This window comes from Lepidochelys kempii, chromosome 5, assembly GCF_965140265.1.
Source record: "Lepidochelys kempii isolate rLepKem1 chromosome 5, rLepKem1.hap2, whole genome shotgun sequence".
Lineage (NCBI taxonomy): Eukaryota > Metazoa > Chordata > Testudines > Cheloniidae > Lepidochelys > Lepidochelys kempii.
Window position 1 is genome coordinate 60928263 of NC_133260.1, and position 12013 is coordinate 60940275.

A 12013-nucleotide genomic window follows, 5' to 3' on the forward strand; every position below is an offset into this window, starting at 1 on the left:
GAGTAGTGAAGGAGTGGGTTTGTTTAGGACCGCTGCTTCATTCGTTGCAGATGACGAATGGTGTGTAGCAAATGAGGCTAGAGATTGCAGAAAGGAAAAGAATGGTCTCATGGTTAAGAAAAATGAATACGACTCTGGTGAATTGGATTCTATCCCTGCCTCTGCCACAGAGTGCCTGTGTGATGCTAGGTAAATCACTTAAACTAAACCTTTCATGGGTGGTCACTAATTGTGTACTCCTCATTTTCTGGGTTCCCCTCTCCATACCCTGGAGTCTGATTTGCAGAGAGCCTTAGCACTCATAGCTATAACTGAAGTCAATGGGAGCTGTGGTTTGAACATATAAAATGCTATGTAATCTTAGGTATTCTGAAAAATACCTGAATATATAAAGTACTACGTAATCAGGTATTCTGAAAAAAATCAGGTCCTAAGTGTCTCTGATTGGACACTCAAAATTAGTAGATATTTTTTCCCTTAATCTCTCTGTGACTCAGTTCTTCCACTGTAACATGGGGATAATAAAACCCATTCATCTTACGTGTTATGAAAATAAATTCATTATTGTTTGTAAAGCAGACACTATAATATCCATAGAAAACCCTATGAAGAAATTAATAATTCTGTCTTCAGAGCAGGATCTGAATAGTGTGTAGTAAATAAGGACCACACAATGAACAATTAGAAAACAAAATACTGAATAGCTCATTAAGTGAGCATCATCCATCCTGTTTACTAAACGAAGCAGGAGCATGTAGCTAAAGATTGTATCATAATACAGATGCACAACAGGGCTAAATCAAGGTTAAAAAGACATATTTAATTCTGTCATTTCCTAACTTTTGAGTGCTTGACTTTGCAATCTTAATAGTATTGTTTTAACATAGTTTGTGTGTGTGTAATTTCTTAGATTAATAAAAAAAACTGAAAAACCAAAAATTTCATTAAGCGATATCGTATTGATGATACCTACATGGTTCATCAGCAGGGTTGGAACCTTTAGCTCCACTGTAACAGGTAGCAGTTGTATGTTGTCATCTCCTGTGGACCAGTACTGTGGGGGGCAGGAGGGGAGGGAATGAGACACTTTGCTGTCAACAAATATTTGTGGAACGTCCTGGCAGAGAAACAGTGAGATTCAGGAATCTTGAGTTCCATTCCAAGCTCTGAAGTCGAAAGTGCTCTGGTGGCAACAGTCTCTTCTGCTAGTTAGTCACAGCCCTGACCCATTCAGCCCACCCCCTCCAACCTGTTCCAGTCCTGCCTCTTGGCAAAATGAAAGCAACTGAAAACAGTTCATAATGGGAAGTGCTGGGTAACTTTAATAATAGGCAGTGATACCAGCCCCATCTATTGTCAGCCTGGTCGCATTTAATTCCCTTACACACTGGAACGATCAGTCCAATTTCCTCCATGCCAGAGCCCTAACTGTACTGTGGACCCAACAGACTAATCTGTTATATTCTGACATTGCTGAGTCTTCGTCCAAATCTCTGTCCAACAGCATGCTTGCACATCTTCAGTGGGAAGCATGCCCACTTTCCCAGATCCAAATTAGTCTATTAGCTTCCACACCTTCCTTTTCTACCTCTGCCCCTAAATTCGTTTCAAAATAATTAGATTTTTTATATATATATTATATCCCTTTAAATATCATCTCTATTGGCTTAGAGAAAGTACACTATAATAGAAGCAGATACTCCTATTTAAGCCTGCTTCACTGAAAGTCCCTGGGAAAACCATGGAGCAGGTCCTCAAGGAATCAATTCTGAAGCACTTAGAGGAGAAGAAAGTGATCAGGAACAGTCAGCATAGATTCACCAAGGGCAAGTCATGCGTGACTAACCTAATTGCCTTCTATGACAAGATAACTGGCTCTGTGGATGAGGGGAAAGCAGTGGACGTGTTGTTCCTTGACTTTAGCAAAGCTTTTGACACGGTTTCCCACAGTATTCTTGCCAGTAAGTTAAAGAATTATGGGCTGGATGAATGGACGATAAGGTGGATAGAAAGCTGGCTAGATTGTAGGGCTCAACGGGTAGTGATCAATGGCTCCATGTCTAGTTGGCAGCCGGTATCAAGTGGAGTACCCCAAGGATCAGTCCTCAGGACGGTTTTGTTCAATATCTTCATTAATGATCTGGAGGATGGTGTGGATTGCAGCCTCAGTAAGTTTGCAGATGACACTAAACTGGGAGGAGAGGTAGATACGCTGGAGGGCAGGGATAGGATACAGAGGGACCTAGACAAATTAGAGGATTGGGCCAAAAGAAATCTGATGAGGTTCAACAAGGACAAGTGCAGAGTCCTGCACTTAGGATGGAAGAATCCCATGCACTGCTACACACCAGGGACCGAATGGCTAGGCAGCAGTTCTGCAGAAAAGGACCCAGGGGTTACAGTGGATGAGAAGCTGGATATGAGTCAACAGTGTGCCCTTGTTGCCAAGAAGGCCAATGGCATTTTGGGATGTATACGTAGGAGCATTGCCAGCAGATCGAGGGATGCGATTGTTCCCCTCTATTCTACATTGGTGAGGCCTCATCTGGAGTACTGTGTCCAGTTTTGGGCCCCACACTACAAGAAGGATGTGGAAAAATTGAAAAACATCCAGTGGAGGGCAACAAAAATGATTCGGGGACTGGAACACATGACTTATGAGGAGAGGCTGGGGGAACTGGGATTGTTTAGTCTGCGGAAGAGAAGAATGAGGGGGGATTTGATAGCTGCTTTCAACTACCTGAAAGGGGGTTCCAAAGAGGATGGCTCTAGACTGTTCTCAATGGTAGCAGATGACAGAACGAGGAGTAATGGTCTCAAGTTGCAGTGGGGGAGGTTTAGATTGGATATTAGGAAAAACTTTTTCACTAAGAGGGTGGAGAAACACTGGAATGCGTTACCTAGGGAGGTGGTAGAATCTTCATCCTTAGAGGTTTTTAAGGTCAGGCTTGACAAAGCCCTGGCTGGGATGATTTAGTTGGGGAGTGGTCCTGCTTTGAGCAGGGGGTTGGACTAGATGATCTCCTGAGGTCCCTTCCAACCCTGATATTCTATGAAAGACTGGGACTGTTAATTGGAGTGGCTTCCACCACACTATATGCCTCCCACTCACTCTCAATGCAGTGGAAGCCGTTTGAGTGGCCTTGAGTTAGATTTAAAGGTGTTTGATCTGTAACATTCTGCCTGCGGGAAGGACCAACGCTCCATTGGCTGCTGCCACTACTCCAATCTTGAACCTATGCAAGTCATGAATTGGTGCAAGGCCCAGATTTTATGACAGCGGGTTACTTTGCCTACCCTTAATGTTTGGGCACTAGGATTCAGGAAATCCACAAATCCATTTTAGCAATGCAGCTGTCAGCAGAATATGGAGCCTGTGCTACAGGGTGGTGCTAACTGCTAAACAATCCGGGGGAAAGAAAACTGCTTCAACATCTGATCTTTGTATCGTGGAGATCTTGAAACCCTGTCAAAGGGAAACTTCCAAGTTCCTTCTCTTCTCCCCCATCAGTGATTTCAGCCCCTAGGGAACTTCCTGCCATTCCCCCCACTTTTCCTTCCTGCCATAGTCCTGTGGGGGCAAGAGCTCAGCCAACATATCAACCATGCTGCCCCTTCAGGACCCACTCATCCATCCCGGGATCAACAAGAAACATCCCAAACTTCCATCCTTCTTTATCACCCCCACAGGGTAAAAGCTGTGGCTCCTATTGCGTGCAAACGGCCCGGCCACTACTTTGGCATGACTGCTGCCACACATTCTTTCTGCTGCTGCAATCCTGAGGGTGATTTCCACCCAGTCCTTGCTGGGACCCAGGGACTCTTGCTGCCAACTAACAGAGGGTTTCACGGGGATCTCCTGGGTCAGATATATGCATAATAGTTCACCAGAGGGGCACGTGAGGTCTCTAGCAAGAGCCAGTATCCTACTGATCATAATAATTATGATAAGGCATTTGGGGAATCATAGAATATTAGGGTTAGAAGAGACCTCAGGAGGTCATCTAGTCCAACCCCTGGCTCAAAGCAGGACTAATCCCCAACTAAATCATCCCAGCCAGGGCTTTGTCAAGCCTGACCTTAAAAACCGCTAAGGATGGAGATTCTACCACCTCCCTAGGTAACCCATTCCAGTGCTTCACCATCGTCCTAGTGAAATAGTGTTTCCTAATATGCAACCTAGACCTCCCTCACTGCATCTTGAGACCATTGCTCCTTGTTGGTCATCTGTCACCACTGAGAACAGCCGAGCTCCATTCTCTTTGGAACCTCCCCATCAGGCAGTTGAAGGCTGCTATGAAATCTCCCCTCACTCTTCTCTTCTGTAGACTAAATAACCGCAGTTCCTTCAGCCTCTCCTCCTAAGTCATGTGCCCAGGCCCCTAATAATTTTCGTTGCCCTCCGCTGGACTCTCTCCAATTTGTCCACATCCCTTCTATAGTGTGGGGACCAAAACTGGATGCAATACTCCAGGTGTGGCTTCACCAGCGCCGAGTAGAGGGGACTAATCACTTCCCTTGATCTGCTTGCAACGATCCTACTAATTCAGCCCAATATGCTGCTGCTGACTCACATCCAGCTTCTTGTCCACTGTAATCCCCAGGTCCTTTTCTGTAGAACTGCTGCTTAGCCAGTCGGTCCCCAGACTTCCTAATTGCAGGACTCTGTATTTGTCCTTGTTGAACTTCATCAGATTTCTTTTGGCCCAATCCTCCAATTTGTCTAGGTCACTCTGGACCCTCCAGCATATCTACCTCTCCCCGCAGCTTGTGTCATCTGCAAACTTGCTCAGGGTGCAATTAATCCCATCATCCAGATCATCAATAAAGATGTTGAACAAAACCAGCCCCAGTACTGACCCATCCCTGCGGCACACCAGTCGGTCCAAAACAGGTGAAGTAAAACTTGTAACCTGAGTCGAGACAAGCCTCAGGGCTAACTCAATCAGCACATAGAACCATGAACACCTGCCTAGTTTCTAGGCCAGGTGCGGGCCTGAGGATTTACGAAGACAAGGAACTCCAAGATAAGCCTCTGAAGATGGGAGCTCCTGGGATAAGAGACAACGGTCTGTAACAGCAACAACAACAAAAAAGAGAGGGGACAAGATTTTATCTTCCACCAAAGAGGCAAGCTGACAGTAGGACTTGTCTCATGAATGATGGATGACAGCAAAACCTGGACAGGGGCTGGACACTCCAGGAGGTTGGAGTGTGCCTACTGCTAACCTGTAGAGAAACAGTGGAGCCTGCATAGGCCTAAAGAGGAATGCTTTTGTTGCCAGTGGCAGTGGAGTATGGGAGCTGACCCCCATCAGGGACAGACAAAGCTTCTTCATGCTAAGGGCAGGTAGTAGTGAGTTGTTTCACAACCTTTGATACCTCCAGGAAGCATTACAGATCCCACTTCTGACTCTGAGGCTCATGGGGACCCTCCACCTTGCAGTGCACAGTGGGGTGCCTTGGCCGTAAACAACCACAGCAGGTTTTTATGCTGCCTGCCACCTTACAGCAACTCTACCTCCATCACCAGGTGCAGAAGGAAAGAAAGGCTCCTGTGCAGAAGGAAAGGCTTATATGCTCTCCCCTTGGGTGCGAGGCAGCCAACAGGCTTACGTTTCACTCTTCTATCCAACCAATCAGCCACAGTATCACCTTTTGACCGCCTCAAAGTGAGGGGGGGGGTAATCCTTAAAGAGGCCATGGTTCTTCTTTCCCTGCTGCCCCAGATAAAGCCTTTCCCTGACCTCTGAGGCTAGGGGCGGGGGATTGGAAGGAGTGCAGCATTGTTCCAAAACGAGTATAGCTGCTCAGGGACCTAATTTTCAGCTGTGCTGTGCACTCACAGTTCTTACTGAAGTCAATGGGAGTTATGGCTTTCAGCAACTCTGATAATCAGATTTATGCTAACCCCTCCCCCACACAACCTTGAAATTATCTTTTGCAAGAAACACTCTTCATTTGTTGTTATCCATAACAACACTAAAATGGCCCGTTCTCTGCTTTGGAAACATTACTCTTTCCAAAGTCAATAAGACATTGTCTTTTTGGCAAATACTCCTTGCTTCATCTGCTTGCTGGCCAAGTCTTCCCAACTGACTTTGATAAATAAGATACATACACATGCTAAATATATTTTAGAATGTAGAGTTGCTACTATTACAAGAGTTTTTGTGAGAAGTTTCAGGGAGTGGATAGCCCAATAGGACAGGTTGGTATTGGCAGTGACTCAGAACTCTTATGGCAAAGATAAATGAAAGCATGAAGATACAATATAAATCTGTAAGATCTGTCGGTGACAGGAAATATCCTTCAAATTGATGTGAGGACAGACAAACATCTCCATGATAAATCTCTTCTAGCATCTTACAAACAGCACTTGAAAAAAAAATTACCCACTATACACTAACCTCAGGACTAAAATGTACTATCCATGTAAAAAAAAAATTAAGTATCTAGTACAATTCTGGGCACTAATACCACATTTCCCGGACGTCCCAGTAACATAAATGAATAAAACAATTGTGTATAATTATAACATACTGTTAGTGGTTATTTTACTTTTAAAAAAATATAACATGGTAATACTCCTGCCTTTGTTATACTTTCTTTACCTTCCTGATTTTACTTTCACACACCTTCCTCTTTTTTTCCTTTTTCATCACAGTACATGGTATATATTTTCCTGCATTTGCTTTCAGTGTATTTTCTTTTCTCTTTCCTTCCGTAACATTATACTGCTTCATCTTTCTTTCTTTCATCCAAGGCAACCACAGACATAATGAACAGTAGGAAAGGGGGAAGAGATGGCCAGTCCTCTGTGGAGATAGAGGTGGTTAGGGACTATTTAGAAAAGCTGGACGTGCACAAGTCCATGGGGCCGGACGAGTTGCATCCGAGAGTGCTGAAGGAATTGGCGGCTGTGATTGCAGAGCCATTGGCCATTATCTTTGAAAACTCGTGGCGAAACGGGGAAGTCCCGGATGACTGGAAAAAGGCTAATGTAGTGCCAATCTTTAAAAAAGGGAAGAAAGAGGATCCTGGGAACTACAGGCCAGTCAGCCTCACCTCAGTCCCTGGAAAAATCATGGAGCAGGTCCTCAAAGAATCAATCCTGAAGCACTTGCATGAGACGAAAGTGATCAGGAACAGCCAGCATGGATTCACCAAGGGAAGGTCATGCCTGACTAATCTAATTGCCTTTTATGATGAGATTACTGGTTCTGTGGATGAAGGGAAAGCAGTGGATGTATTGTTTCTTGACTTTAGCAAAGCTTTTGACACGGTCTCCCACAGTATTCTTGTCAGCAAGTTAAGGAAGTATGGGCTGGATGAATGCACTATAAGGTGGGTAGAAAGCTGGCTAGATTGTCGGGCTCAACGGGTAGTGATCAATGGCTCCATGTCTAGTTGGCAGCCGGTATCAAGTGGAGTGCCCCAAGGGTCGGTCCTGGGGCCGGTTTTGTTCAATATCTTCATAAATGATCTGGAGGATGGTGTGGATTGCACTCTCAGCAAATTTGCGGATGATACTAAACTGGGAGGAGTGGTAGATATGCTGGAGGGCAGGGATAGGATACAGAGGGACCTAGACAAATTAGAGGATTGGGCCAAAAGAAATCTGATGAGGTTCAATAAGGATAAGTGCAGGGTCCTGCACTTAGGACGGAAGAACCCAATGCACAGCTACAGACTAGGGACCGAATGGCTAGGCAGCAGTTCTGCGGAAAAGGACCTAGGGGTGACAGTGGATGAGAAGCTGGATATGAGTCAGCAGTGTGCCCTTGTTGCCAAGAAGGCCAATGGCATTTTGGGATGTATAAGTAGGGGCATAGCGAGCAGATCGAGCGACGTGATCGTTCCCCTCTATTCAACATTGGTGAGGCCTCATCTGGAGTACTGTGTCCAGTTTTGGGCCCCACACTACAAGAAGGATGTGGATAAATTGGAGAGAGTCCAGCGAAGGGCAACAAAAATGATTAGGGGTCTGGAACACATGAGTTATGAGGAGAGGCTGAGGGAGCTGGGATTGTTTAGCCTGCAGAAGAGAAGAATGAGGGGGGATTTGATAGCTGCTTTCAACTACCTGAAAGGGGGTTCCAAAGAGGATGGTTCTAGACTGTTCTCAATGGTAGCAGATGACAGAACGAGGAGTAATGGTCTCAAGTTGCAGTGGGGGAGGTTTAGATTGGATATTAGGAAAAACTTTTTCACTAAGAGGGTGGTGAAACACTGGAATGCGTTACCTAGGGAGGTGGTTGAATCTCCTTCCTTAGAGGTTTTTAAGGTCAGGCTTGACAAAGCCCTGGCTGGGATGATTTAACTGGGAATTGGTCCTGCTTTGAGCAGGGGGTTGGACTAGATGACCTTCTGGGGTCCCTTCCAACCCTGATATTCTATGATTCTAAGGCAAGAAGTAGATGGGGAAACACATTGCCTCAGTGGTTGCATCAAATCTGAAATTACTTTCTAAATTCTGTGGGATAGGGTTCACATTTATCTATCATGTGGCATCAAACAGGGTGTTAGGGACTGTTTAATAAAAATATAGCTTTCTGCACTGTAATGTTTGTCCTTTGTGAAGAAAAACAAACAGTGAAAGGATAACTGCTTGATTGGAAGTTAAAATAAAAATATACATTTGTTTTAATATGTGGTCACAATTATAGAACTATCACTATGCACATGCACCAATACACTTGCAAGTGCTGAGAGAAGGCTAGTGCATAACAGAAATAAAGAATTTAAATAAATAAAATGAATGGATATATTAGGTGAAAAATGCCCTGTGGCTATATCAGGAAAGGATGGGAAGAATAATTTGAACAAGGAAAGAGGTTGCTGACCAGCTCATGAAGGACATTCTACATAGGAGAGAAAACATTAGAAGGCTGTGAGGGAAGCAGAACAATTAAGCATTCCAAGCTGGTATCACTGGTTTAGCAGAGGGAGAGAAAGGGAACATGATAAGAAAGTTGAGTCAGACAGACAGGGAGGGGCAGGGTAATGCACAGTCCTGAAGGCAAGGACAAGAAGCTTGAACTTGATACAGTGGTGAAAAGGGACCTAGTGGAGGGATTCAAAATCTTTGTCTATGCTAAAAAAATAAATAAAAATAAAATATTATCACCAGCTGACAATGGGTGTTAGTAACAGGTGCACTACATCTGAACTACATTTGAAAATGGTTAATCTAAAAGGATATTTAGAACCAAACTGTGCTCAGCACTATTTCAAAAACCCTGGTTGAGCAAGGTACTGAACTCTTTTGTCTTGTATACATTTGTAGATAAACCACTTTTTATTATAGTGATAGACTCAAGGAGCTCAACTCAAGGTTATACCAACATGGGGAACAGCTATTTAATGATAGCAGAGAAACATATAACACGATCCAGTGGCTGGACACTGAAACTAAACAAATTCAGACTGGAGATAATGTATAAATTTTTAACAACAAGAGTAATTAAGCACTGAACCAATTTGCCATGGATCATGGCTAGGGCCCTACTAAATTCACAACCATGTCACAGACCATGAAATCTCATCTCCCCCCCTGTGAAATCTCTATAAATATAGCGTAAAAGTACACAAAAGACCAGATTTCATGGGGGAGACCAGCATTTCTCAAATTGGGGGTCCTGACCTGAAAGGGAGTTGCAGGGGGGTTGCAAGGTTATTTTAGGGTGGTCGCGGTATTGCTACCCTCACTTCTGTGCTGCATTTAGAGCTGGGCAGCTAGAGAGTGGCAACTGCTGACTGAGGACCCAGTCTGCATACCACGCCATCCTTACTTCTGCACTGCTGCTGGCAGCAGCTCTGCCTTCAGAGCTGGGCTCCTGGCCAGCAATCGCTGCTCTCCAGCTGCCCAGCTCTGGAGGCAGTGCCATTACCAGCAGCAGTGCAGAAGTAAGGGTAGCAGTACCACAACCCCCCCTTACAATAATCTTGTGACTCCCCCCTCCCCCCCCGCCACTGCTTTTTGGATCAGGACCCCTACAATTACAACACCATTAAATTTCTGATTTAAATAGCCAAAATAATGAAATTTATTATTTTTAAAATCCTATGACTGTGAAACTGACCAAAATGGAATTTGGTAGGGCCCTAATCATGGCAGATTCTTCATCACTGACAATTTATGAATCAAAATTAGATGTTCTCCCAAAAGATATGCTGTAGGAATTATTTTGGGCAAGTTCTATGGCTTGTGTTATATGGCGGCGGGGAGGGGTCCAGACTAGATTATCACAGTGGTCCTTTCTGGCTTTAGAATCTATGAACCTATGAGCATTGATTCAGCAGCACCAAATGACAGCACATGTTGTCTGCAGTGGGTTTGTTGTGGACAGCAGACAACCTAATGAGGTCAGATTGATGTAAAAGGATGATTTTAGAAGGGTACTTTATAAGAACTGACAGGAGACCAGGTGAGTGCGGAGACCAGAGAAGAGGAGATTTCAGAAGTTTTAGTTGTGTGAGATAAAAGCAAAGGAAGCATCTTTGAAATACTATGGAGAAAGAAGCTTCAGGCTGTTAATACAAAGTTGTAATTAAGAATTAAAATCAACAAGGTTCAGAAAATAGTATTAAGTGTTGTGAGAACTATTCTACCACATTGCATACGTGCATCAAAGCATGAAACATACTGCTACACAGAGCAATACAAATGTCTACATTTGTGGAAAATGAATTACTTGTTAGGTGAACTATAACTTTTCCATGTACTGATTTCTGTGCATTTAACTTTTTAGCTATAACATTTCTATTTTCTCTTTTGGCCCTATAAGTTAACATGCCACCATAGTGAAGGATGCCACATGTTATATGCACTGTGTATTTTGGGGAAGTGCTGGTTTCATAGTTAAGGAAACCTTATGAAATGGCCTTAAAATGAGACATAAACTTATGTTTTTCCTGTACATGCAGGTGGTCTTTCTGTGTGAAATTTTATACAATGTTAGATAAATCAAAGTGTACAAACTATGAAGCTTCTGACTGATTTCCTTTTATAAATTTTTAACAGGAAGTGTTTGGACATTGGGCTATGACTGAAATTTGTCTGTGGCAGTCCAACATGTATTTAGTTGAATTATATGTTAAAAAAAAAATTGCTCATCTACAAAAACACTGGTAGAAAGGATAATCGTCAGTAGATCTTGTGCACCAGATAAGGCTTTTTAACATAAATATATGTAGAATAAAATATTTCCCCATCATATGCATAAACTATTCTCCATTGGATAATTTTTTTTCCTTTCAGTAATTACACTTTTCTGTGAGATTATATTTTACAAGACAGAATGTTTTATGCATGTACTGTACCACTATCACAACTATCATACACCCCTTATTCATTATAGGCAGAGCTGCTAGCACCTCTAGTTAAGGTCGCTGCACACTTCACCTTATAAAATCATGTTTTCAGTTGCTTATGACTGCTAAAGTTTTAACTGCTTGAGCTGAAATGTAAATGCCACATGTTTGATTCACTCTAAATTTTTTGGGGGGAAACGTCACTTAAAACGGTTCAGTTGTTTCTGATAAACAGTTAGGCAAAATACACTTTCCCTTTTGGGGGGTTATTTTTGTTTTGTTTTGTTTTTTACAGCTGTTCTGTTGACAATCTAGTTTCTCCATGCAATGGAGCAGGCATTTGAAATCTGGCTGGCCAGGGGGTGAGGAAATTTGCCCAAATATTTGTCTAAGTTATAAGCCTCCAAAAAAATTCAGTTCACACCTGCTTACTAATTAAAGTTTGGCAGCTAAATTATATATAAATTCTGACTGCAGTGAGCTCCATCCCCTCGGAGCTTCTACACGACTACCAGAGTCCACATGGCTAACATGTATAGCAACTGAACATACTCCATCCTGGGACTGCATAGACGGAGCAGGATTTTTCCTGAAATTGCTCCTCCCCATAGCAGGGGGGACTCTGTGGTGCTGAGCATAGGAATTGAGAACAGGGATTGTCTATCCTGAGCACTTAGTGCTCCCACTGCTAGCACCA

At 43.4% G+C, this 12013-nt stretch overlaps 1 protein-coding gene across 15 annotated transcripts in view; it reads right to left on the minus strand.

The window, feature by feature from the left end:
- Nucleotides 1-12013, minus strand: part of KIAA0825 (KIAA0825 ortholog) — a 419203-nt gene that overhangs the window by 388691 nt on the left and 18499 nt on the right. Inside the window, exon 2 of one of the 15 annotated variants that reach the window (XM_073344489.1) lies at nt 974-1054. The exons of the other annotated variants lie outside the window; for them this stretch is intronic. The gene's annotated coding sequence lies outside the window, so the exon portion shown is untranslated. The remainder of the gene's footprint in view (nt 1-973; nt 1055-12013) is intronic. 15 annotated transcript variants of the gene reach the window in all.